The following is a 27684-nucleotide window of genomic DNA, read 5'->3' as shown; positions in this document are numbered from 1 at the left end:
CTTTTGGGGAAGCCTGTTTATTCTGACTCGTTTCTACAGTTGTGTATGCACTGCACACTGGTGTTGGTGAAGAAAACCCTCACCCCTCCATACCCAGAAGATCCCTGGAGAATTCAGCTCCTACCGTTCTCTGTATGGGTGCTGCTCCTCTTCCGGGCAGGCACTGAAGGTGGGACTTTATCCGCCATGGTTAGGTAGGGAAGACAGATTAGGGGGGAGAAGGTAGAGCGTTCCCTCTATCTCCCCCTTCTGCCCTGAAGTGTGTGCAGGGAAGCCCACTCATTTCAGAAACCCTCATTTTCCCCCACCCTTTTGTTTTCCATGCCTAAGTAGGCTTATGCAAGAAACATATGGGTGATAATAGATCCACAAAATATGACATTAAGGAACACAGCAAACCTGCCAGCCTGAATTCTTTCAGATGAACTGAGGAGTATATAACAGGCACCCATCGTTTGTATAGCTATGCAAGACAGAATAAAGTAGCAGGCTGGAGAGGGGAAGTTGTTGGCCATCATACAACTAACCAGGAGGTATGTTTTTCTGATTCTGCTTTCTGTGGCACTTTACAGCTCTTAGGAATATGCAGGCGTCCCTTATGGAGATCCCCCTGCAACCTTGGTGCTCATACTAAGCGCTCACATCCTATGATGCCGCACATATATCTATATCTGGAAGGGGCCCCAAAGGTCATCCAGCCCAGCCCACCTAAAGGCAAAAATATGCAGGAGAAAAACCACCAACATTGCTTGTCCTGTCAGTCTTGCCCTATGAAAGGGCACTTTTAAGGCACTTTAAACTGCAGCTGCAAGTTGCGCCATGAAGCACCCCTTGCCACCCCCTTTTCCTGACTGGGAGCGGAGGAGGTGCTGCTTACAATCTCCCCAGAAGCATTTCCACAGTCAGGAGGAGGCCTGAAGCCTTGGGGGGGGGGGGGATTGTACATCTGCTAAGAACATTTCTGCCTCCAGAAAAGGAAACAACTATAAGCCTGCTCAAAGGGAATGCTCATGAGTGAATAGTGTTTTTCTTTAAAACCCCTCTCTTAACATTACAAACTGCTGCAAATGTCCACAACACATACATCCGTGCCAGTGTTTGTCAATGTAAATGATTTAACTGGCTTTTGGTTTTGTCCCCTCTTGCAGGGGCTCACCCCACTGAGTCTCCTGCAATTGGGGCTCCCAGCCTGGGTGCATGGCGGGGGACAGTCTTAAATCTTTGCTTTGCCCCTGCTGTGCAGCACATTGCACTGTTGATTTTTAAGGGCTGACACACACAACCACCTCCAAACTGTATTCTGAAGCACTTTCCAAAGAATCATATGATGGTGGGTGAGTGTATGTCGGGAAGGGACCTCAAGGGTCATCCAATCCAACCTGCCCCAAGGCAGGAATCCACCCTTCTGCAACTGCAAGTTCGGTTCCGCCAGGAAGCCCCCCTTGCCATCCCCTTTTGTCCTGCCTGAAGTACTCGGGCTGATTGCCGATATACAAAACTGCAAGCAAAGGAAAAACCATGAGCCTACTCTGAAGACTCAGAAATGTAGAAAGTGCTTTTCTTCAGAACACCTCTCTTAACATTGCAAGCCGATGAAAGTGTCCCAAACTGGGGTAAAGTTGCTGGTTTGTAAATATTAAATATTCCTACTTTCCTGATCTGAATTACTCAAACGGCTTCTAGTGCTGGCCACTACAGCAGGGGCTGATCCCCATTTCTTCTACTGCTGTTCAATTCAGAGTATCTGCTCAAAAAATCAAACAGAAAGCAATGGAGGGTTGCCCTTAAGGCTGGGGCGAGAGGGCAAACTGGGTCTTCTAGACCCAAACTGGGTTTTGGATGCTCCATTAGACAAACCAGCCAGCTCACTGCCTCTCTAATTCACTGGGCTCCCTTGCAAATTAATTACCTTTTTTAATTTATGCCTCTTCCAAAACATTTATCTTAAGATTTAACATGCAAGTGTATCACTTTGGGATCTCTGCTTGAATTATGTGGATAAATCGATAGATGAAAAATCGGTGCCTTGAGTAATTTCCTGGTTATAGCAATGGTTCATCTGAAGAAATTAAGTTTCCAACCCATTGCTTTGTCACCTTCTGATCGCCTAACAAGAACAGGGAAAAGGAGGCATACCTCAGCAGCAGAAGAGAAGCCAGGAGGCTCAAGCCTACCCCAATCAAAAAAATTACATAATTCTACTAATTTTTTACTCTACTGTACAGTGGTGGTTACGGGCAATGAGGCCAAGCCCCACTTAGGTGGGTGTAATATATCCGGAGTGGGTTTTTTTAAAAAATGTTCTTATATGTTATATGTTAATATGTCTGTCAGGGGTTTAGGTGCAGAGGCACGGGCAAGGGAGGAAACAGAGAGCGAAGGGGAGGAGACAGAGGAAAGGATGAGTGATGACGACGACCCGAGATCTCCCAGTCTTTCCAGTGAATCAGAGGATTCACAGAAAGGAGCACCAGTGGCCAGGGCTAGGGGGGAGTCTAGGGAGGCACCCCAGGAAGATAGAGCCAGAGGAGACTCAGGGGGGAGCAGCTGGAAATCGGGACCAGCGTCACCGCCAGGAAGCAGGGAAGAGGAAAGGAGCCAGGGGGGAAGCGCTGGCAGCTCACCACAGGAGGGAGGGCAGGAGTCAGGAGTGGCCACACCTCCATCGGGGAGCGAAGAAACGGTTAAGAGGAAAGTGGAAGGTTGGGCGCGCGCGCCAAGTTCAAATGCAGAGGAAGGCGGCGCAGTGAGCAGCCCCGAAAGGGAACCAGGTCCTAAAGCCCGGCGCAAGGAAGCAGAAGGGTCCGGGTCAGCGTCAGAAGAATCCCGGAAGGAAGAAGCCCCGGGGGGTAGAGGGACCCAGAGGAGGACAGTCAGGAGGAAAAGGTGGAGCAAGGCTAGGATATTAAGTTGGTGCGCACGGGGCGGAGACTCAGACGGAGCCTCGCCGATCTAGCTAGTAGACGTAGAGTTGCAGACAGCAGCGTGAGAATGGAAACTGTAATTCAATAAAGACTTTTACTTAATGACCGCTGGCTAGCGTGATCCTCTGTGAGCTAGGATCTGGAAGCAGCTCTGACAGTAGGCTCCGTCTCCACATTGTGGGCATCTGCAGCCTCGAGGAGGGGAGAGAAACAGGCGCCCACTAGCGAGCTCACGAACGGCAGGAGACATGACGGCTGAGCAGCAGATAGAGGACCTCAGAAAAGCAGTGGCACAACTGAACGCCGAGGTTCTCGCATCCAGGAAGAGAGAGGACGAGGCAGCTGCCGCCTGCAGGGATCTCCAGGTCAGGTTAGACGTACTGGCAAAGCAACCACCCCGGCAGGAGGGAATTGGGTTGGCGAGACGGACAGGCGGGCTGCTCTCTCACTTCGATGGGAACCTGCAACAGTATCCCAACTTTAGAGCCGACGTACTGTGTGCACTGCAACTGTTGCATAAAGACTTTAGAGATGAACAGGAGAGAGTGGGGTTCATCATGTCCCATCTGCATGGGGAGGCGAAAGCATGGTTGCGCAATTTATGGAGAGATAACGATCCGGCGCTCCAGAATGCGGATGCCTTTATTAAAGCGATGGATGGGTGTTTCTTATCAAGTATTGACATTGATCTTGCACGGAAGGAGGTGCATGGGCTGAGACAAGGGAGGGCCAGCGTCAGACAGTATCATGCCCGCTTTTTCGCCTTGGTCAGCGCCCTGGAATGGGACAGAGATTCGGCTCCTGTAAGAGACCTCTTTTGGGAGGGACTGCACAACTCGATTAAAGATGAGATAGCGAGGGGGGAGAGACCCCGAACCACCCAGGAGGTCGTTCAGAGGGCACTGGCAGTGGGGTTGAGGCTGGAAGGACGTCCGTGGAGCAAGGACGAAGGACGTGGAGGGCGCGAACCAGCCGGGGGCCCCTCCTTCTTTCCCAGAGAAGCAGCGCGGGCGCAATCCACGCCTCCGCCAGGAGGAGGAGCCGAACCTATGGAGGTTGGAGGTGCAAGGGCTCAGTCAGCAACCAGAGCCCTAGCACCGGCAGCAGTGAAGGCGAAGCCTCCTAGAGGGACCAGGAAGTGTTACGTCTGTGAGCAGCCAGGGCATATGGCGAAAGAGTGTCCCCAGAGGCCCCACAAGCTTACTGCAGCCTCAGCAATGGTGACTGCAGCAACGCAGCAGGGAGGACCACAGCAGGGAAACGACGATGTCTGGCTGGAGGAAGAGGCACTGGGGCCCAGCCAGACGTGTTAGTGACGCAGTCCCCAGAAATTTTACAGCCAGTGAACCCCCTCCCGCCCAAACCGGTAGTGAGGCTCACAGCATCTCTCCAGCTGCCCAATGGAATCACCATGGACGTGCCAATCACCATCGACTCCGGCAGCAACGCGGACTTTATAGGGCAGGAATTTGTTGACAAGCACGTCAAGGAAGTGCTGGGCAGGCTAAAGCAACACAGGCTCTACGCCAAGCTGGAGAAGTGCCAATTTGACGTGCCGGAGGTGGATTTTCTGGGCTACAAGCTGTCTGACAAGGGGCTCGCCATGGACAGCGCCAAGGTTCGAGCAGTGTTGGATTGGAAGAGCCCACGCAACCGGAAGGAGGTCCAACGGTTTGTCGGCTTTGCGAACTTCTATCGCAAGTTTATCAAGGGCTTCGCGATGCAGACGGCGGCCATCACTGACACCCTTAGCTCCAAGAAGAAGAAGTTCATCTGGACAGAGCAGGCGGAGCAGTCCTTTCAGGCCCTCAAGCGTCTCTTCGCGTCGGAGGAGCAGCTGCTTCATGTCAACCCCAGCATGCCGATGAGGGTGGAGACAGACGCTTCGGACAGAGCAGTGGGGGCGGTCCTGCTGCAGAAGGACCCGCAGGGCGTGTGGCGGCCGGGAGCGTTTTACTCCAGGAAGCTCAGCAAGTCCGAGCAGAACTACACCATATGGGACAGGGAGTTGCTGGCCATTCATGCAGCGTTCAAGGCGTGGAGGCACTTTCTGATCGGCGCCAAGCACACGGTGCAGGTTTGCACGGACCACAAGAATCTGGAACACTGGCGCACGGCACAGTTCCTGAACCAGAGGCAGATACGTTGGGCTGAGTTCTTTGCGGACTTCGACTTCCGAATAGAGTATGTCCCGGGGGACACCAACATCATGGCAGACGCTCTCTCCCGCAAGCCACAGTATCTGGAGGACGCGACACCAGCGGCCGCCATGCACATCTTTGCACCGACAGTGTGGGCGTGCGCCGCGGCGACCGTGGACCTAGAGGCGGTGCGGCGAGCGTTGCAGGGGGACTCCTTCGCACAAACGAAGATGGCAGAGGTGCGAGGGGGCAAGGCAGCGGCCGACGGTTTCCAGCTACGAGATGGCTTGCTCATCCGTAAAGGGGCCATCTACGTGCCGGGTGACGAACTTCGAGCCAAGGTGCTACAGCAGCTGCACGACGCACCCACGGCCGGGCACTTTGGCAAGGAGAAGACGGTGGAATTAGTAGCCAGGGATTTCTGGTGGCCTGGAATGAGAGGGGAGGTCGCAGACTACGTAGCGAGGTGTGACACCTGCCAGAGGGCAAAGCCGGTGCACAAACCGCCGGCTGGACTGTTGGAGCCGCTGCAAACTCCGGTCGAACCTTGGGAAAGGGTGGCTCTGGACTTTGTCACGGATCTGCCCAGCTCAAGGGGCAAGACGGCAGTGTTGGTGGTGGTGGACCTGTTCTCCAAGATGGCGCATTTCATTCCGTGTGCTAAGGTGGCCACGGCGGAGCAAACCGCCAAACTGTTCATAGACCGCGTGTTCAAGGTTCACGGTCTGCCACGGTCTATTCTGTCCGACCGCGGGCGGCAGTTCATCTCGAACTTCTGGCAGAAACTGATGGGCTTCCTAAACGTCAAGATCAATCTGGCGTCGGCGAGACACCCGCAGACCAACGGGCAAGCGGAGCGAGCCAATGCCATCATGCAGCGGTACCTGAGATGTTATGCAAACCAACAGCCTGCGACGTGGGTGGATTACCTGCCGCTTGCAGAGTTTGCCTACAACAACACGAAGCACGTATCCACGGGCGTCACGCCGTTCTTCGCCAACAACGGGCGGCACCCTAGAACCTTTCCGGGACTGGAATGCAGGGGAGAAGGGGAGCCGCAGTCAGCAGATGCGTTCGCGTCGGAGCTGCAGGAAGTCCACGATCAGCTGCGGCGCCACCTGGAGCTGGCTAAACACGCATACAAGGTACAAGCGGACAAACACAGAAGGGTTGGCGAAGAGCTCCACGTGGGAGACTGGGTCTGGTTAGCAGCCCACGCAGTGCCGGCCAGGTCGTTGGCCAAGAAGAAACTAGGGCATAAACAACTGGGGCCCTACCAAGTCGAAGAGCAGGTCAACCCGGTGGCTTTCAGGCTGGCGCTTCCGGAGGGTTCCAGAATGCATCCGGTGTTCCACAGATCGGTGCTCACTCCCTACAAGGCACCGCACAGGTTCCAGGAACCCGGAACGGCGCCGAGTCCGCTCAGAGAAGAAACGGGGCACGCGGGAGTGGCACAGGAGGAGCGCATCAACGAAGTCACGGAGATTTTGGACTCCAGATGGGGGGCAGAGGGAGTAGAATACTTTCTCGCCAGGGAGGGCACCCCGGCCAGTGCGAACAGCTGGGTGCCGGGCTACGCTTTAGACGAACCTCTGCTCAAAGACGAGTTTCATGCCCTCTTCCCGCATAGACCTATGCCAGCAGACTTTTTCGACGACTGGCTTTTCACGCCCACGCTTTCGGACAGCACGTTCAGGGGGTTCGACTCGGACGAGGAACCAACACGAGACGTCCGTTCCCCGGAGGGGTCACCCTCGGGATCTGTCTCAGAACCCTCGTATTGGTGGGACGATAGGCCGGAGGAGCAGTTCCGCAGGAAGTGGCTGGACTGTTCCGGCCGAGCAACGCCGCCTGGAGGAAGTGCGGGAGAGACGGACATGGACATTTTCGGGGACGACCCTGGTTTCGAGCACGGCGGCACAGAGATGGAAGAGGAGGTGACTGTCGTCAACGAGAGCAGAGAGGAAGACCCGGAAGAGTTCCGATGGAGGCCTGCCACGGGAAGCGACCGATATCCGACGTTCGTCCCTTTGCAACAGCAGCCCCCAGCTCCAGCACCGGAAGGAGGGGAGGGGGGAATGGGGGGCTTCGAGGGGGGGATGGATGTCAGGGGTTTAGGTGCAGAGGCACGGGCAAGGGAGGAAACAGAGAGCGAAGGGGAGGAGACAGAGGAAAGGATGAGTGATGACGACGACCCGAGATCTCCCAGTCTTTCCAGTGAATCAGAGGATTCACAGAAAGGAGCACCAGTGGCCAGGGCTAGGGGGGAGTCTAGGGAGGCACCCCAGGAAGATAGAGCCAGAGGAGACTCAGGGGGGAGCAGCTGGAAATCGGGACCAGCGTCACCGCCAGGAAGCAGGGAAGAGGAAAGGAGCCAGGGGGGAAGCGCTGGCAGCTCACCACAGGAGGGAGGGCAGGAGTCAGGAGTGGCCACACCTCCATCGGGGAGCGAAGAAACGGTTAAGAGGAAAGTGGAAGGTTGGGCGCGCGCGCCAAGTTCAAATGCAGAGGAAGGCGGCGCAGTGAGCAGCCCCGAAAGGGAACCAGGTCCTAAAGCCCGGCGCAAGGAAGCAGAAGGGTCCGGGTCAGCGTCAGAAGAATCCCGGAAGGAAGAAGCCCCGGGGGGTAGAGGGACCCAGAGGAGGACAGTCAGGAGGAAAAGGTGGAGCAAGGCTAGGATATTAAGTTGGTGCGCACGGGGCGGAGACTCAGACGGAGCCTCGCCGATCTAGCTAGTAGACGTAGAGTTGCAGACAGCAGCGTGAGAATGGAAACTGTAATTCAATAAAGACTTTTACTTAATGACCGCTGGCTAGCGTGATCCTCTGTGAGCTAGGATCTGGAAGCAGCTCTGACAATGTCTTTCTATTTTGTACCTTTTACCTTCATGACTTTTCCTCCATCTCCTCTTCTCCCTTCATAACGCAAAGTTTCCTCCTCCTCCTTTTCAGAACAGGAATTCAGCAGAGCAGACCTAAGAAATATCAATAATGTCTATTATTTACCAAAGAAGGGAAAGAGGGGTCCCAGTCCAACCCCCCGCAAGGCAGGAATCTGTGAAGGAAACACAAGGGTTCATTAAATAATAATAATAATATTAATTATAAGTGGAGGAATTGGGATCTGGAGGAATTAGCTGGTTACAAAAGCACCGCTTCAAGCAGTTTCCAAGACATTAAAGGCGGCCTCAGGGGGAAAGCAATGGAGATCTGCACTTGATTTTAAATAAAGAATAAATTATTATCATTATCACAGCCAGTTACTCTGGAGTTGCTTCTCCCCCCAATTCAAATAAATAAAAATAGTTTACTGCTAAGGCTTAGGGGGGAAGAGGCCATGTCCCCCTTGGGTGGCTGTGATTTATAATAATAATAATAATGATAATAATAATAATAATAATTTAACATTTAATGATATTAATAATGTATTGCTATTTCCCAACCACCAACAGATTTTTTATTTTTTTATTTTTTTAATAAATTTTTATTGGTTTTACAACATTTTTAAGAAAAACAAACAAACACAAAAAATGACAAACATACACGAATAGTTTCAAAGATATTTTCATAAACCTCTTTTCTTGGACTTCCCCATACCCCCCCTCTCTGCATCCCAATGTCCATATTTGAACTAGCAACTCCCAATTGTTACTTTCTAATCTCTGTCATCTTAGTCCTCTTTTATTGTCTAACCTTGTATCCCTGTACCCTATTACTTCTGGCAACCACAACATTTTAACATTCATTCAGTTTATAGTAGTCCTTAAGATAGCTTTTAAATTTTTTCCATTCTTCTTCCGCCGTCTCTTTTCGTTGGTCACGGATTCTGCCTGTCATCTCAGCCAATGTCATATAGTCCATCACTTTCATCTGCCATTCTTCCAGAGTAGGTAAATCTTGTGTCTTCCAATACTTTGCGATGAGTATTCTTGCTGCTGTTGTGGCATACATAAAGAAATTTCTATCTTTCTTTGTCACCAATTGGCCGACAATGCCCAAGAGAAAGGCCTCTGGTTTTTTAGGAAATGTACATTTAAGTACCTTTTTCATTTCATTATAGATCATTTCCCAGAAGGCCTTTATCTTCGGGCATGTCCACCAAAGGTGATAGAAAGTACCTTCAGTCTCTTTACACTTCCAACATTTATTATCGGGCAAATGGTAGATTTTTGCCAGTTTGACTGGGGTCATGTACCACCTGTAAACCATTTTCATAATGTTTTCCTTTAAGGCATTACATGCCGTAAATTTGATACCGGTGTTCCACAACCATTCCCAGTCATCTGACATAATGTTGTGTCCAACATCCTGCGCCCACTTAATCATAGCCGATTTAACTGTTTCATCCTGTGTGTTCCATTTCAACAGCAAGTTATACATTCTAGATAAATTCTTAGTATTGGGTTCTAACAATTCGGTCTCCAGTTTTGATTTCTCCACCTGGAAACCGATTTTCCTATCCTGTTTAAAAAATTCCATTATTTGGCGATATTGAAACCAATTTTCTACTTTGTGCTTCAATTTCTCCTGACTTTGTAGTTTAAACTTGTCTCCATCCTGTTCTAAGATTTCCCAATACTTCGGCCATCCGACCTCCATATTGAGTTTCTTCACTGCTTTAGCCTCCACTGGTGACACCCATCTAGGGGTTTTATTTTCCAATAGGTCTTTATATCTTATCCAAACATTAAATAATGCTTTTCTAACAATGTGATTTTTAAAAGTACTGTTAACTTTGTCATACCAAAGATATGCATGCCAACCAAAAGCATTATTGAAGCCTTCCAGATCCAAGATGTCCGTGTTCTCGAGGAGCATACATTCTTTCAGCCAGCAAAAAGCTGCTGCCTCATAGTACAATTTTAGGTCCGGCAGGGCAAAACCCCCTCTTTCTTTAGCGTCAGTCAGTATTTTGAATTTAATTCGGGGCTTTTTGCCCTGCCAGACAAATTTCGAAATGTCTTTGTGCCACCTCTTAAAACATTCCATCTTGTCAAGAATCTGCAAGGTCTGAAACAAAAATAACATTCTAGGCAATACATTCATTTTAATTACTGCAATTCGGCCTAACATTGACAGTTTCAGATTTGACCATATTTCTAAATCTTTTTTAATTTCTGACCAACATTTTTCATAATTGTCCTTATACAAATTGACATTCTTAGGTGTTAAATAAACCCCTAGGTATTTCACCTTCTTGACCACTGTCAAACCTGTTTCCTCCTGAAATTTCTCCTTTTCCATATCTGTTAGGTTTTTCCCTAAAACTTTAGTTTTTTGCTTATTCAACTTAAATCCAGCTACCTGGCCAAATTGTTGTATTATTTCTAAGACCCTTTTCGTACTAGTGTTTGGCTCTTGCAAAGTCAATACTAGGTCATCTGCATACGCTCTTAACTTATAATGTTTAGCTCCGACCTGCACACCTTTGACCTGCTGGTCATTTCTTATCATATTCAGCAACACCTCCAGAACCGAGATGAAAAGTAATGGGGAAATTGGGCACCCCTGTCGTGTTCCTTTTTCTATCTTAAGTTCCTCAGTCACAACATTATTTACAATCAGTTTAGCTTTTTGTTCAGAATATATTGCAGCCATACCATTCTCAAAACCCTGGCCTACCCCCATCCCATGAAGATTCTTCCTCATAAAACTCCAAGAGATGTTATCAAAGGCTTTCTCCGCATCCACAAAGATCAATACTGCTTTAGTGTTTATATTCACCTCCAGCTTTTCCAAGATGTCTATTACATTCCTTACATTGTCTGCTAGGTGTCTTTTAGGGAGAAAGCCTGCTTGGTCTTTATGAATCTTCTCCATCAAAACTCTTTTAAATCTTTTTGCCAAAATGTCTGCAAAAATTTTGTAATCCACATTAAGGAGTGATATTGGGCGGTAGTTCTTGAGTTGGGTCTTTTCAGTCTCTGACTTTGGTATGAGTGAAATATATGCCTCTTTCCACGATTCAGGTGCCCTTTTTCCCTCAAGAATCTCATTACAAACTTCTCTTAGTGGTTGAATCAGCCATTCCTTCAGCGATTTGTAGTATCTAGAAGTCAGTCCATCTGGTCCCGGAGATTTGCCCAGTTGCATATTCTGAATGGCAGCCTCTATCTCTTGTTCTGAGATTCTCTGGTTCAAGTCCATCTTACTTTGCTGAGAGATATTTTGTAATCCATATCTTCCAAGGAATTTGTCTATATCTTCTTCATTTTGCGGGCCTTGGGTGTAGAGTTTTTTGAAATAACTTAAAAAGCAATTTCTAATTTCATTGGGTTTAGATATGTTCTTTCCATCCACCTCTAGGCTTGTAACTGTATTTAGTTTCTGCCTTTTCTTCAATTGCCATGCCAAAAGTTTGCCACATTTATTTGCTGATTCAAAAGTCTTTTGCTTCATTTGCTTTATCTTCCATTCAATCTCTTGGTTCATCAATTCCATATATTGAGTTTGATATAACTTGATCTCTCTTAAAATGTCCTGAGACTTTGGTTTTGTTCTTAATTTCCTCTCTCCTTCCTTTATCTTTTCCAAGATCTTCTCTTTTTTCTCATTTTGTTTTTTCCTCTTTATTGAATTTTGTTGAATCAAAAATCCTCTCATAACCGCTTTACTTGCGTCCCAGATCACTCTTTTCTCCACGTCGGTCCTCAAATTTATTTCAAAATAGTCTTTTAGGGTCTTTTGGGCCTTCGTGAGAATCTCCTTATCTCGAAAGAGGGTGTCATTCATTCTCCATCTAAATTGACCAGTTATTGTGGGTTTCATCTCCATCTTCACGGCGTTATGGTCGGAGCAAGTTTTTGGGCAGATTTCCACTTTCTTAATCTTTGGAGCCAGTCCACTAGTAACCCAGATTTGGTCAATTCTGGTCCAGGTCATCATTGCTTGGGAGAAAAAGGTTCCCTCTCTCTCCAGAGGGTTCCTTGTTCTCCAAATGTCTATCAAGTCCATATTTTCTGTCATTTCGAAAAAAGTCTTAGGGAGTCTCCCTTCTTTAGTGACTGTTAGTCTTTGTGCCTTGTCCATATTAGTGGAGACCACGCCATTCATGTCTCCCATGATTATCATATTGTAATCCAGATAGTCCGTCAAAGTTTCATGAAGTCTCTTAAAGAAGTCAGATTTGCCTTCATTTGGTGCATAAATTCCAACAACTAGAAATTTTTCTCCTTGTACTTGTATCTCCACAGCCAGATATCTCCCTTGTTCATCTTTGAATATCATTTTTGGAGCCCATTTCTCCTTCACATATATTACCACTCCTCTCTTCTTAACTTTGTCTGATGAAATAAATTCTTGTCCTAGCCTTTTATTTGTGAGTAATCTCCTGTGGGCTCTGGTTATGTGAGTTTCTTGTAAACATATCAAGTCCAGTTGTTCTCTGTTCAAAATATGAAATACTTGTCTTCTCTTCAAAGGCCCATTCAGTCCATTACAATTCCAACTAAGGAATTGCAAAGCCATCTTGTTATTTTCTTAAGGCTCCTCCAACAGCTCCAAGTTGTTGCTCTTCTTCTGATGGTGGTGGTTTTTGTCCAAACGAGAGATTCAGGATATCCAGTGCTCTCCTCTGTTCTGCAAGTACGTCCACAGTCCCCTTCTGTAGGTCCTCCTGGTATCTTGCCAAAAATTTGTCTTTATCTTGAATTGTCTTTATTTTCACTTTCTTTGCCTTGTAGTCGAATGACAGTCCTTGTGGGAACTCCCACCTGAAGCGGATAGAATTTTTCTTTAACAAAAGAACCAAGTCCTTGTAGAAGTTTCTTAAATCCAAAATGTATTTTGGTATGTCTTTAAAGATCTGTACAGCTGAATTTCCAATTTGCAAGGCCTTTTCAAAGTGTAGTCCTAAAATTTTATCTCTTTCCTCCTTAGATCTGAGTGTGATCAGACAATCTCTCGGTGTCTTTCTATCTTGCTTTTTACCCAGTCTAAAGGCAGTTGTGATTTTGAATTCGTCTTCCTCAAGGTCCCAGCAATCCGCAAACTCCCGTGTCAAATATTCCACAAGGTTGTCTCTTTCATTCTCCGGAATCAGTCTTAATTTTAAGTTTCTCTCTTTCCTCTGTAACTCCCACAAGGCCAAAGTTGCATCATGCTCATAGACCTTCTTGGCAAGTGGCTCTAATTTCTCCTGCGTCTCTCCAGCAGTGGCTTTGGCCTCTTCGGCAATTTGACGCGTGGTGGCGTTTTCCTCGACCAGTTTGTTTATAGATTCTGTATTCTGGTTTAATCTTGTTGATATTTCTGTTAATTTTTGTGTGTTCTCTGAAGTCTGTTTTGTCAGAGACTCCAGAGTCTGGTTTATCTTAAGCAAAGCTTCTGTCACAGCTTCCATAGAAACGGCTGCTCCTTTGTCTTGTCCTGTTGTTCCAGCTAATCCGGCTGTTGCGCCTGAGATTGAGCCTCTTTTCTTTGCTTGTTGCAGCTGCAACTGTTGTTGTTGTTGTTGTTGCTTGATCTTGGCTCTTGTAACTATCTCTTCTTGTGGTCCACTCATGTCAAGGTCAATTCCCACGGGATTTATTCTCCCTTGGAAAATTCCACTGTCTTAGGCCGTGCCGGACTTTACTTTATCCTCTAGAGGGAGCAAATCAAAATGGCCATAGAAGGAAGTTTCCAAATACAAGAACAAAGGAGACAGTCCAAGATGTAAAAAGAAAGGAGATTAACACAGTCAAAGTCAATGTTGCTAAAGTCTTATAACTTCCAATTGCCACAGTTGCCCAGTATACTGTTTATACTGTTTCTTCTTATAATATACAAAAGTCAGGCACTGTGGAAACTTTGTATCAAAGTGTCACTTCACAGGGAAAAGTCAGATCAGTGTACTAAAAAGGCAGACCGTTTCAAGCTTTCATTTTTTTTTTCTCTTTTTTTTTTTTTAATAAATTTTTATTGGTTTTACAGCATTTTTAAGAAAAACAAACAAACACAAAACAAAACAAACATACAAAATAATTTCAAAGATATTTTCATAAACCTCTTTTCTTGGACTTCCCCATACCCCCCCTCTCTGCATCCCAGTGTCCATATTTGAACTAGCAACTCCCAATTGTTACTTTCTAATCTCTGTCGTCTTAGTCCTCCTTTATTGTCTAACCTTGTATCCCTGTACCCTGTTACTTCTAGCAACCACAACATTTTAACATTCGTTAAGTTTATAGTAGACCTTAAGATAGCTTTTAAATTTTTTCCATTCTTCTTCCACCATCTCTTTGCGTTGGTCACGGATTCTGCCTGTCATCTCAGCCAGTGTCATATAGTCCATCACTTTCATCTGCCATTCTTCCAGAGTAGGTAAATCTTGTGTCTTCCAATACTTTGCGATGAGTATTCTTGCTGCTGTTGTGGCATACATAAAGAAATTTCTATCTTTCTTTGTCACCAATTGGCCGACAATGCCCAAGAGAAAGGCCTCTGGTTTTTTAGAAAATGTACATTTAAGTACCTTTTTCATTTCATTATAGATCATTTCCCAGAAGGCCTTTATCTTCGGGCATGTCCACCAAAGGTGATAAAAAGTACCTTCAGTCTCTTTACATTTCCAACATTTATTATCGGGCAAATGGTAGATTTTTGCCAGCTTGACTGGGGTCATGTACCACCTGTATACCATTTTCATAATGTTTTCCTTTAAGGCATTACATGCCGTAAATTTGATACCGGTGTTCCATAACCATTCCCAGTCATCTGACATAATGTTGTGTCCAACATCCTGCGCCCACTTAATCATAGCAGATTTAACTGTTTCATCCTGTGTGTTCCATTTCAACAGCAAGTTATACATTCTAGATAAATTCTTAGTATTGGGTTCTAGCAATTCGGTCTCTAGTTTTGATTTCTCCACTTGGAAACCGATTTTCCTATCCTGTTTAAAAAATTCCATTATTTGGCGATATTGAAACCAATTTTCTACTTTGTGCTTCAATTTCTCCTGACTTTGTAGTTTAAACTTGTCTCCATCCTGTTCTAAAATTTCCCAATACTTCGGCCATCCGACCTCCATATTGAGTTTCTTCACTGCTTTACCCTCCACTGGTGACACCCATCTAGGGGTTTTATTTTCCAATAAGTCTTTGTATCTTATCCAAACATTAAATAATGCTTTTCTAACAATGTGATTTTTAAAAGTACTGTTAACCTTGTCATACCAAAGATATGCATGCCAACCAAAAGCATTATTGAAGCCTTCCAGATCCAAGATGTCCGTGTTCTCGAGGAGCATCCATTCTTTCAGCCAGCAAAACGCTGCTGCCTCATAGTACAATTTTAGGTCCGGCAGGGCAAAACCCCCTCTTTCTTTAGCGTCAGTCAGTATTTTGAATTTAATTCGGGGCTTTTTGCCCTGCCAGACAAATTTCGAAATGTCTTTGTGCCACCTCTTAAAACATTCCATCTTGTCAAGAATCTGCAAGGTCTGAAACAAAAATAACATTCTAGGCAATACATTCATTTTAATTACTGCAATTCGGCCTAACATTGACAGTTTCAGATTTGACCATATTTCTAGATCTTTTTTAATCTCTGACCAACATCTTTCATAATTGTCCTTATACAAATTGACATTCTTAGGTGTTAAATAAACCCCTAGGTATTTAACTTTCTTAACCACTGTCAAACCTGTTTCCTCCTGAAATTTCTCCTTTTCCATATCTGTTAGGTTTTTCCCTAAGACTTTAGTTTTTTGCTTATTCAACTTAAATCCAGCCACCTGGCCAAATTGTTGAATTATTTCTAAAACCCTTTTCGTACTAGTGTTTGGCTCTTGCAAAGTCAATACTAGGTCATCTGCATACGCTCTTAACTTGTAATGTTTAGCTCCGACCTGTACACCTTTGACCTGCTGGTCATTTCTTATCATATTCAGCAACACCTCCAGAACCGAAATGAAAAGTAATGGGGAAATTGGGCACCCCTGCCGAGTTCCTTTTTCTATCTTAAGTTCCTCAGTCACAACATTATTTACAATCAGCTTAGCTTTTTGTTCGGAATATATTGCAGCCATACCATTCTCAAAACCCTGGCCTACCCCCATCCCATGAAGATTCTTCCTCATAAAACTCCAAGAGATATTATCAAAGGCTTTCTCCGCGTCCACAAAGATCAATACTGCTTTAGTGTTTATATTCACCTCCAGCTTTTCCAAAATGTCTATTACATTCCTTACATTGTCTGCTAGGTGTCTTTTAGGGAGAAAGCCTGCTTGGTCTTTATGAATCTTCTCCATCAAAACTCTTTTAAATCTTTTTGCCAAAATGTCTGCAAAAATTTTGTAATCCACATTGAGGAGTGATATCGGGCGGTAGTTCTTGAGTTGAGTCTTTTCAGTCTCTGACTTTGGTATGAGTGAAATATATGCCTCTTTCCACGATTCAGGTGCCCTTTTTCCCTCAAGAATCTCATTACAAACTTCTCTTAGTGGTTGAATCAACCATTCCTTCAGCGATTTGTAGTATCTAGAAGTCAGTCCATCTGGTCCCGGAGATTTGCCCAGTTGCATATTCTGAATGGCAGCCTCTATCTCTTGTTCTGAGATTCTCTGGTTCAAGTCCATCTTACTTTGCTGAGAGATGTTTTGTAATCCATATCTTCCAAGGAATTTGTCTATATCTTCTTCATTTTGCGGGCCTTGGGTGTAAAGTTTTTTGAAATAACTTAAAAAGCAATTTCTAATTTCATTAGTGTCAGGGGTTTAGGTGCAGAGGCACGGGCAAGGGAGGAAACAGAGAGCGAAGGGGAGGAGACAGAGGAAAGGATGAGTGATGACGACGACCCGAGATCTCCCAGTCTTTCCAGTGAATCAGAGGATTCACAGAAAGGAGCACCAGTGGCCAGGGCAAGGGGGGAATCTAGAGAGGCACCCCAGGAAGATAGAGCCAGAGGAGACTCAGGGGGGAGCAGCTGGAAATCGGGACCAGCGTCACCGCCAGGAAGCAGGGAAGAGGAAAGGAGCCAGGGGGGAAGCGCTGGCAGCTCACCACAGGAGGGAGGGCAGGAGTCAGGAGTGGCCACACCTCCATCGGGGAGCGAAGAAACGGTTAAGAGGAAAGTGGAAGGTTGGGCGCGCGCGCCAAGTTCAAATGCAGAGGAAGGCGGCGCAGTGAGCAGCCCCGAAAGGGAACCAGGTCCTAAAGCCCGGCGCAAGGAGGCAGAAGGGTCCGGGTCAGCGTCAGAAGAATCCCGGAAGGAAGAAGCCCCGGGGGGTAGAGGGACCCAGAGGAGGACAGTCAGGAGGAAAAGGTGGAGCAAGGCTAGGATATTAAGTTGGTGCGCACGGGGCGGAGACTCAGACGGAGCCTCGCCGATCTAGCTAGTAGACGTAGAGTTGCAGACAGCAGCGTGAGAATGGAAACTGTAATTCAATAAAGACTTTTACTTAATGACCGCTGGCTAGCGTGATCCTCTGTGAGCTAGGATCTTGAAGCAGCTCTGACAGTAGGCTCCGTCTCTACATTGTGGGCATCTGCAGCCTCGAGGAGGGGAGAGAAACAGGCGCCCACTAGCGAGCTCACGAACGGCAGGAGACATGACGGCTGAGCAGCAGATAGAGGACCTCAGAAAAGCAGTGGCACAACTGAACGCCGAGGTTCTCGCATCCAGGAAGAGAGAGGACGAGGCAGCTGCCGCCTGCAGGGATCTCCAGGTCAGGTTAGACGTACTGGCAAAGCAAACACCCCGGCAGGAGGGAATTGGGTTGGCGAGACGGACAGGCGGACTGCTCTCTCACTTCGATGGGAACCTGCAACAGTATCCCAACTTTAGAGCCGACGTACTGTGCGCACTGCAACTGTTGCATAAAGACTTTAGAGATGAACAGGAGAGAGTGGGGTTCATCATGTCCCATCTGCATGGGGAGGCGAAAGCATGGTTGCGCAATTTATGGAGAGATAACGATCCGGCGCTCCAGAATGCGGATGCCTTTATTAAAGCGATGGATGGGTGTTTCTTATCAAGTATTGACATTGATCTTGCACGGAAGGAGGTGCATGGGCTGAGACAAGGGAGGGCCAGCGTCAGACAGTATCATGCCCGCTTTTTCGCCTTGGTCAGCGCCCTGGAATGGGACAGAGATTCGGCTCCTGTAAGAGACCTCTTTTGGGAGGGACTGCACAACTCGATTAAAGATGAGATAGCGAGGGGGGAGAGACCCCGAACCACCCAGGAGGTCGTTCAGAGGGCACTGGCTGTGGGGGTGAGGCTGGAAGGACGTCCGTGGAGCAAGGACGAAGGACGTGGAGGGCGCGAACCAGCCGGGGGCCCCTCCTTCTTTCCCAGAGAAGCAGCACGGGCGCAATCCACGCCTCCGCCAGGAGGAGGAGCCGAACCTATGGAGGTTGGAGGTGCAAGGGCTCAGTCAGCAACCAGAGCCCTAGCACCGGCAGCAGTGAAGGCGAAGCCTCCTAGAGGGACCAGGAAGTGTTACGTCTGTGAGCAGCCAGGGCATATGGCGAAAGAGTGTCCCCAGAGGCCCCACAAGCTTACTGCAGCCTCAGCAATGGTGACTGCAGCAACGCAGCAGGGAGGACCACAGCAGGGAAACGACGATGTCTGGCTGGAGGAAGAGGCACTGGGGCCCAGCCAGACGTGTTAGTGACGCAGTCCCCAGAGATTTTACAGCCAGTGAACCCCCTCCCGCCCAAACCAGTAGTGAGGCTCACAGCATCTCTCCAGCTGCCCACTGGAATCACCATGGACGTGCCAATCACCATCGACTCCGGCAGCAACGCGGACTTTATAGGGCAGGAATTTGTCGACAGGCACGCTGTGCAGTTGCTGCCGGCCACACTGCCCCTGCAGGTTGTCACTGTGGATGGCAGGGAGCTGCTAGGGGGGCAAGTGGTGAAGCAGACGCCACCAATGGTGATGCGACTTGGAAATCACAGGGAAGTCATCAGCTTCAACGTCACTCAACTGTCTGACACGCCCATTGTATTGGGCATGAGTTGGCTGGACAAGCACAGCCCAACGATGGCTTGGTTCCAGAGGCAGCTGGTTTTCGGCTCTTCCTTTTGTGCTGAACACTGCATCGTACCCAGGCAGGAAGGAGAGGAAGAGGAGTCACAGCTGCTGCTAGGCACGCTGCAAGCGATTCCCCACAAGTACGCAGAATTTCTGGAAGTTTTCTGCGAGAAGGAGGCGGACAGGCTACCCCCTCACAGACCATATGACTGCAAAATTGACCTGCTGCCGGGGGCGGCGCTGCCTAAAGGGAAGCTGTATTCCATGTCTGAGGACGAACTGCAGGAACTCAAAGACTTCATCGATCATAATTTGGAGCGCGGTTTCATCCGAGAGTCTAAGGCAGCGGGGGGCAGTCCTGTATTCTTTGTTAAGAAGCGAGACACGCCCCAAAAAAGACTCGTAGTGGATTACAGGATTTTGAACAGTGTGACCAAGCCGTCGGACTTCCCCATGCCCCGCATCGACGACCTCCTGGCGAAGGTACGGAAGGGAAAGGTGTTCACCAAGTTGGACCTGCGGGGGGCGTACAACCTCATTCGCATGCGGGAGGGTGATGAGTGGAAGACAGCCATGTTCACGCCACTGGGTACCTACGAATACAGAGTTATGCCTTTTGGACTGCAAAATGGCGCTCACGTTTTTCAAGCATTTATGCATCACGTGTTGGCGGGACTTCTCTACAAGACGTGCGTCTGTTTCTTGGATGACATCCTGATCTTTTCGGAGTCGCAGCAAGAACATGACAAGCACGTCAAGGAAGTGCTGGGCAGGCTAAAGCAACACAGGCTCTACGCCAAGCTGGAGAAGTGCCAATTTGACGTGCCGGAGGTGGATTTTCTGGGCTACAAGCTGTCTGACAAGGGGCTCGCCATGGACAGCGCCAAGGTTCGAGCAGTGTTGGATTGGAAGAGCCCACGCAACCGGAAGGAGGTCCAACGGTTTGTCGGCTTTGCGAACTTCTATCGCAAGTTTATCAAGGGCTTCGCGATGCAGACGGCGGCCATCACTGACACCCTTAGCTCCAAGAAGAAGAAGTTCATCTGGACAGAGCAGGCGGAGCAGTCCTTTCAGGCCCTCAAGCGTCTCTTCGCGTCGGAAGAGCAGCTGCTTCATGTCAACCCCAGCATGCCGATGAGGGTGGAGACAGACGCTTCGGACAGAGCAGTGGGGGCGGTCCTGCTGCAGAAGGACCAGCAGGGCGTGTGGCGGCCGGGAGCGTTTTACTCCAGGAAGCTCAGCAAGTCCGAGCAGAACTACACCATATGGGACAGGGAGTTGCTGGCCATTCATGCAGCGTTCAAGGCGTGGAGGCACTTTCTGATCGGCGCCAAGCACACGGTGCAGGTTTGCACGGACCACAAGAATCTGGAACACTGGCGCACGGCACAGTTCCTGAACCAGAGGCAGATACGTTGGGCTGAGTTCTTTGCGGACTTCGACTTCCGAATAGAGTATGTCCCGGGGGACACCAACATCATGGCAGACGCTCTCTCCCGCAAGCCACAGTATCTGGAGGACGCAACACCAGCGGCCGCCATGCACATCTTTGCACCGACAGTGTGGGCGTGCGCCGCGGCGACCGTGGACCTAGAGGCAGTGCGGCGAGCGTTGCAGGGGGACTCCTTCGCACAAACGAAGATGGCAGAGGTGCGAGGGGGCAAGGCAGCGGCCGACGGTTTCCAGCTACGAGATGGATTGCTCATCCGTAAAGGGGCCATCTACGTGCCGGGTGACGAACTTCGAGCCAAGGTGCTACAGCAGCTGCACGACGCACCCACGGCCGGGCACTTTGGCAAGGAGAAGACGGTGGAATTAGTAGCCAGGGATTTATGGTGGCCTGGAATGAGAGGGGAGGTCGCAGACTACGTGGCGAGGTGTGACACTTGCCAGAGGGCAAAGACGGTGCACAAACCGCCGGCTGGACTGTTGGAGCCGCTGCAAACTCCGGTCGAACCTTGGGAAAGGGTGGCTCTGGACTTTGTCACGGATCTGCCCAGCTCAAGGGGCAAGACGGCAGTGTTGGTGGTGGTGGACCTGTTCTCCAAGATGGCGCATTTCATTCCGTGTGCTAAGGTGGCCACGGCAGAGCAAACCGCCAAACTGTTCATAGACCACGTGTTCAAGGTTCACGGTCTGCCACGGTCTATTCTGTCCGACCGCGGGCGGCAGTTCATCTCGAACTTCTGGCAGAAGCTGATGGGCTTCCTACACGTCAAGATCAATCTGGCGTCGGCGAGACACCCGCAGACCAACGGGCAAGCGGAGCGAGCCAATGCCATCATGCAGCAGTACCTGAGATGTTATGCGAACCAACAGCCTGCGACGTGGGTGGATTACCTGCCGCTTGCGGAGTTTGCCTACAACAACACGAAGCACGTATCCACGGGCGTCACGCCGTTCTTCGCCAACAACGGGCGGCACCCTAGAACCTTCCCGGGACTGGAATGCAGGGGAGAAGGGGAGCCGCAGTCAGCAGATGCGTTCGCGTCGGAGCTGCAGGAAGTCCACGATCAGCTGCGGCGCCACCTGGAGCTGGCTAAACACGCATACAAGGTACAAGCGGACAAACACAGAAGGGTTGGCGAAGAGCTCCACGTGGGAGACTGGTTCTGGTTAGCAGCCCACGCAGTGCCGGCCAGGTCGTTGGCCAAGAAGAAACTAGGGCATAAACAACTGGGGCCCTACCAAGTCGAAGAGCAGGTCAACCCGGTGGCTTTCAGGCTGGCGCTTCCGGAGGGTTCCAGAATGCATCCGGTGTTCCACAGATCGGTGCTCACTCCCTACAAGGCACCGCACAGGTTCCAGGAACCCGGAACGGCGCCGAGTCCGCTCAGAGAAGGAACGGGGCACGCGGGAGTGGCACAGGAGGAGCGCATCAACGAAGTCACGGAGATTTTGGACTCCAGATGGGGGGAAGAGGGAGTAGAATACTTTCTCGCCAGGGAGGGCACCCCGGCCAGTGCGAACAGCTGGGTGCCGGGCTACGCTTTAGACGAACCTCTGCTCAAAGACGAGTTTCATGCTCTCTTCCCACATAGACCTATGCCAGCGGACTTTTTCGACGACTGGCTTTTCACGCCCACGCTTTCGGACAGCACGTTCAGGGGGTTCGACTCGGACGAGGAACCGACACGAGACGTCCGTTCCCCGGAGGGGTCACCCTCGGGATCTGTCTCAGAACCCTCGTATTGGTGGGACGATAGGCCGGAGGAGCAGTTCCGCAGGAAGTGGCTGGACTGTTCCGGCCGAGCAACGCCGCCTGGAGGAAGTGCGGGAGAGACGGACATGGACATTTTCGGGGACGACCCTGGTTTCGAGCACGGCGGCACAGAGATGGAAGAGGAGGTGACTGTCGTCAACGAGAGCAGGGAGGAAGACCCGGAAGAGTTCCGATGGAGGCCTGCCACGGGAAGCGACCGATATCCGACGTTCGTCCCTTTGCAACAGCAGCCCCCAGCTCCAGCACCGGAAGGAGGGGAGGGGGGACTGGGGGGCTTCGAGGGGGGGATGGATGTCAGGGGTTTAGGTGCAGAGGCACGGGCAAGGGAGGAAACAGAGAGCGAAGGGGAGGAGACAGAGGAAAGGATGAGTGATGACGACGACCCGAGATCTCCCAGTCTTTCCAGTGAATCAGAGGATTCACAGAAAGGAGCACCAGTGGCCAGGGCAAGGGGGGAATCTAGAGAGGCACCCCAGGAAGATAGAGCCAGAGGAGACTCAGGGGGGAGCAGCTGGAAATCGGGACCAGCGTCACCGCCAGGAAGCAGGGAAGAGGAAAGGAGCCAGGGGGGAAGCGCTGGCAGCTCACCACAGGAGGGAGGGCAGGAGTCAGGAGTGGCCACACCTCCATCGGGGAGCGAAGAAACGGTTAAGAGGAAAGTGGAAGGTTGGGCGCGCGCGCCAAGTTCAAATGCAGAGGAAGGCGGCGCAGTGAGCAGCCCCGAAAGGGAACCAGGTCCTAAAGCCCGGCGCAAGGAGGCAGAAGGGTCCGGGTCAGCGTCAGAAGAATCCCGGAAGGAAGAAGCCCCGGGGGGTAGAGGGACCCAGAGGAGGACAGTCAGGAGGAAAAGGTGGAGCAAGGCTAGGATATTAAGTTGGTGCGCACGGGGCGGAGACTCAGACGGAGCCTCGCCGATCTAGCTAGTAGACGTAGAGTTGCAGACAGCAGCGTGAGAATGGAAACTGTAATTCAATAAAGACTTTTACTTAATGACCGCTGGCTAGCGTGATCCTCTGTGAGCTAGGATCTTGAAGCAGCTCTGACAATTAGGTTTAGATATGTTCTTTCCATCGACCTCTAGGCTTGTAACTGTATTTAGTTTCTGCCTTTTCTTCAATTGCCATGCCAAAAGTTTACCACATTTATTTGCTGATTCAAAAGTCTTTTGTTTCATTTGCTTTATCTTCCATTCAATCTCTTGGTTCATCAATTCCATATATTGAGTTTGATATAACTTAATCTCTCTTAAAATGTCCTGAGACTTTGGTTTTGTTCTTAGTTTCCTCTCTCCTTCCTTTATCATTTCCAAGATCTTCTCTTTTTTCTCATTTTGTTTTTTCCTCTTTATTGAATTTTGTTGGATCAAAAATCCTCTCATAACAGCTTTACTTGCGTCCCAGATCACTCTTTTCTCCACGTCAGTCCTCAAATTTATTTCAAAATAGTCTTTTAGGGTCTTTTGGGCCTTCGTGAGAATCTCCTTATCTCGAAAGAGGGTGTCATTCATTCTCCATCTAAATTGACCGGTTATTGTGAGTTTCATCTCCATCTTCACGGCGTTATGGTCGGAGCAGGTTTTTGGGCAGATTTCCACTTTCTTAATCTTTGGAGCCAATCCACTAGTAACCCAGATTTGGTCAATTCTGGTCCAGGTCATCATTGCTTGGGAGAAGAAGGTTCCCTCTCTCTCCAGAGGGTTCCTTGTTCTCCAAATGTCTATCAAGTCCATGTTTTCTGTCATTTCGAAAAAAGTCTTAGGGAGTCTCCCTTCTTTAGTGACTGTTAGTCTTTGTGCCTTGTCCATATTAGTGGAGACCACGCCATTCATGTCTCCCATGATTATCATGTTGTAATCCAGATAGTCCGTCAAAGTTTCATGAAGTCTCTTAAAGAAGTCAGATTTGCCTTCATTTGGTGCATAAATTCCAACAACTAAAAGTTTTTCTCCTTGTACTTGTATCTCCACAGCCAGATATCTCCCTTGTTCATCTTTGAATATCATTTTTGGAGCCCATTTCTCCTTCACATATATTACCACTCCTCTCTTCTTAACTTTGTCTGATGAAATGAATTCTTGTCCTAACCTTTTATTTGTGAGTAATCTCCTGTGGGCTCTAGTTATGTGAGTTTCTTGTAAACATATCAAATCCAATTGTTCTCTGTTCAAAATATGAAATACTTGTCTTCTCTTCAAAGGCCCATTCAGTCCATTACAATTCCAACTAAGGAATTGCAGAGCCATCTTGTTATTTTCTTAAGGCTCCTCCAACAGCTCCAAGTTGTTGCTCTTCTTCTGACGGTGGTGGTTTTTGTCCAAACGAGAGATTCAGGATATCCAGTGCTCTCCTCTGTTCTGCAAGTGCGTCCACAGTCCCCTTCTGTAAGTCCTCCTGATATCTTGCCAAAAATTTGTCTTTATCTTGAATTGTCTTTATTTTCACTTTCTTTGCCTTGTAGTCGAATGACAGTCCTTGTGGGAACTCCCACCTGAAGCGGATGAGATTTTTCTTTAACAAAAGAACCAAATCCTTGTAGAAGTTTCTTAAGTCCAAGATGTATTTTGGTATGTCTTTAAAGATCTGTACAGCTGAATTTCCAATTTGCAGGGCTTTTCCAAAGTGTAGTCCTAAAATTTTATCTCTTTCCTCCTTAGATCTGAGTGTGATCAAACAATCTCTTGGTGTCTTTCTATCTTGCTTTTTGCCCAGTCTAAAGGCAGTTGTAATTTTGAAATCGTCTTCCTCCAGGTCCCAACAATCCGCAAACTCCCATGTCAAATATTCCACAAAGTTGTCACTTTCATTCTCCGGAATCAGTCTTAATTTTAAGTTTCTCTCTTTCCTCTGTAACTCCCACAAGGCCAAGGTTGCATCATGCTCATAGACCTTCTTGGCAAGTGGCTCTAATTTCTCCTGCGTCTCTCCAGCTGTGGCTTTGGCCTCTTCGGCAATTTGACGCGTGGTGGCGTTTTCCTCGACCAATTTGTTTATAGATTCTGTATTCTGGTTTAATCTTGTTGATATTTCTGTTAATTTTTGTGTGTTCTCTGAAGTCTGTTTTGTCAAAGACTCCAGAGTCTGGTTTATCTTAAGCAAAGCTTCTGTCACAGCTTCCATAGAAACGGCTGCTCCTTTGTCCTGTCCTGTTGTTCCAGCTAGTCCGGCTGTTACGCCTGAGATTGAACCTCTTTTCTTTGCTTGTTGCAGCTGCAGCTGTTGCTGTTGTTGTTGCTTGGTCTTGGCTCTTGTAGTTATCTCTTCTTGTGGCCCACTCATGTCAAGGTCAATTCCCACGGGATTTATTCTCCCTTGGAAAATTCCACTGTCTTAGGCCGTGCTGGACTTCACTTTATCCTCTAGAGGGAGCAAATCAAAATGGCCATAGAAGGAAATTTCCAAATACATGAACAAAGGAGACCATCCAAGATGTAGAAAGAAAGGAGATTAACCCAGTCAAAATCAATGTTACTAAAGTCTTATAGCTTCCAATTGCCACAGTTGCCCAGTATGCTGTTTATACTGTTTCTTCTTAAAATGTACAAAAGTCAGGCACTGTGGAAACTTTGTATCAAGGTGTCACTTCACAGGGAAAAGTCAGCTCAATGTACTAAAAAGGCAGACCGTTTCAGACTTTCAAATAGATGAGATAGCAGAGGTTTTTTCCTTCAAATAAGTCATGCAGTTAATGGTCAGATTCGCCTCCCCTCTGCCCTGCTTGCTAGAGGGGAGATCAAAAGTTTAAATGTCCGGTTTAGCTGATCAAAGGACGGATTTAAGCGGATGCAGGTTTAGAGCTCCGTTGCTTTCACTTTCATGCGGTCGGGGGGAGGCAGACTTCCTTTGTTTAAATCTCCCCCGTTTTTAGCCCAATTTTTAAAATTGAAAAAGTCCCAGTTATTTTTCAGTTCTTACTCACGGGGAATCAGTCCGAATTTCTTTTCAGGAAGGAATCGGCGCTCTCCGCTTATGGCGACGCGGCTTCACTTCGCAGGCTGGGTAGCGACTCTCAGCACCGCGCTCACTCCCGATGTCGATCCGTAGCCTTTAAAAAGGCTCTTTCACGGTACCGGGGGGCGCGAAGGTGCCCACCGAGTCTCCTTGTTCTCAGGCTTCAGCGCCTGGGATTTTAGGGGTCCCCCGCTTGCCGTAGCGGGTAAGACCCGAACTTGCGAAGCAGTCCTTCTCCGGAGCTCGGAGGTAGGACCGCCATTAAGCGCTGGCACCGACCGGAAGTCCCCGTTTCAAGCTTTCAAATAGATGAGATAGCAGAGGTTTTTTCCTCCAAATAAATCATGCAGTTGTTAGTCAAATTCACCTCCCCTCTGCCCTGCTTGCTAGAGGGGAGATCAAGGGTCTAAATGTCCGGTTTATATGATCAAAGAGCAGGTCTAAACGGATGCAAGTTTAGAGTTCCGTTGCTTTCACTTTCATGCAGTCGGGGGGAGGCAGACTTCCTTTGTTTAAATCTCCCCGTTTTTAGCCCAATTTCTGAAATTTAAAGGGTCCCGATTGTTTTCCAGCTCTTACTCACGGGAATTCAGTCCAAATTTTCTTTTCAGGAAGGAATCGGCGCTCTCCGCTTATGGCGACGCGGCTTCACTTCGCAGGCTGGGTAGCGACTCTCAGCACCGCGCTCTCTCCCGATGTCGATCCGTAGCCTTTAAAAAGGCTCTTTCACGGTACCGGGGGGCGCGAAGGTGCCCACCGAGTCTCCTTGTTCTCAGGCTTCAGCGCCTGGGATTTTAGGGGTCCCCCGCTCGCCGTAGCGGGTAAGACCCGAACTTGCGAAGCAGTCCTTCTCCGGAGCTCGGAGGTAGGACCGCCATTAAGCGCTGGCACCGACCGGAAGTCCACCAACAGATTTTTTAAAAACCGACAAAACATCATACACTACAAACTTCTCTCACCCTTTTATAATAATAACAATAATAATAATAAAATTAACGATAATGTTACTCTTTCCCAGTCACCAAGGGTATTTTAAAAAACGATAAAACGACAAATGTCCCTCACCATTTTATAATAATAATAATAATAAAATTAATGATAATAATCATGTATTACTCTTTCCCAGTCACCAAGAGTGTTTTAAAAAACGATAAAGCGACAAACTTCCCTCACCCTTTTATCAGAATACCCATTACAATAATGATTACAGTTTAAAAATGAAGGATAATCCTCATTTCTTCCCCTTCCCCAACAGAATATTAAGTAATTCGACAAAGCGTAATATGTTACAAGCTTCCCTCAGCCTTTTCTAATAAGAATAATAATTGAAAAAGCCATGAGGATCATCCTTTCTTCTTATTCTTCTTCTTCTTTCCCGCCCGCTCCCCCCAAGAGAGAGTCTCCCGGACTCGACCAACCTCACGCGCTTCCCTCGAGAAAATGGCGCCGGAGACGCCGAGGCGAACACGCGCCCAAGGCCTGGCC

The 27684-nt window shown here is 48.5% G+C and overlaps 1 long non-coding RNA gene across 2 annotated transcripts; it reads right to left on the bottom strand.

Annotated features, from left to right (window-relative positions):
* Positions 1-27684, bottom strand: LOC308593271. Of its 2 annotated transcripts, none has more exons than XR_014010884.1 (3): positions 27623-27684; positions 7942-8039; positions 1-175 (listed from the first exon to the last, which is right to left on the bottom strand). It is a non-coding gene; the product is annotated as an uncharacterized lncRNA (long non-coding RNA). The 2 variants fall into 2 exon arrangements; XR_014010885.1 differs by having other exon boundaries at positions 27618-27672.

Source organism: Podarcis bocagei (genome assembly GCF_964188305.1).
Source record: "Podarcis bocagei genome assembly, chromosome: 8".
NCBI classification, from domain to species: Eukaryota; Metazoa; Chordata; class Lepidosauria; order Squamata; family Lacertidae; genus Podarcis; species Podarcis bocagei.
The sequence above is the reverse complement of the archived record's forward strand: the minus strand, read 5'-3'. Positions and strand labels throughout refer to the sequence as shown.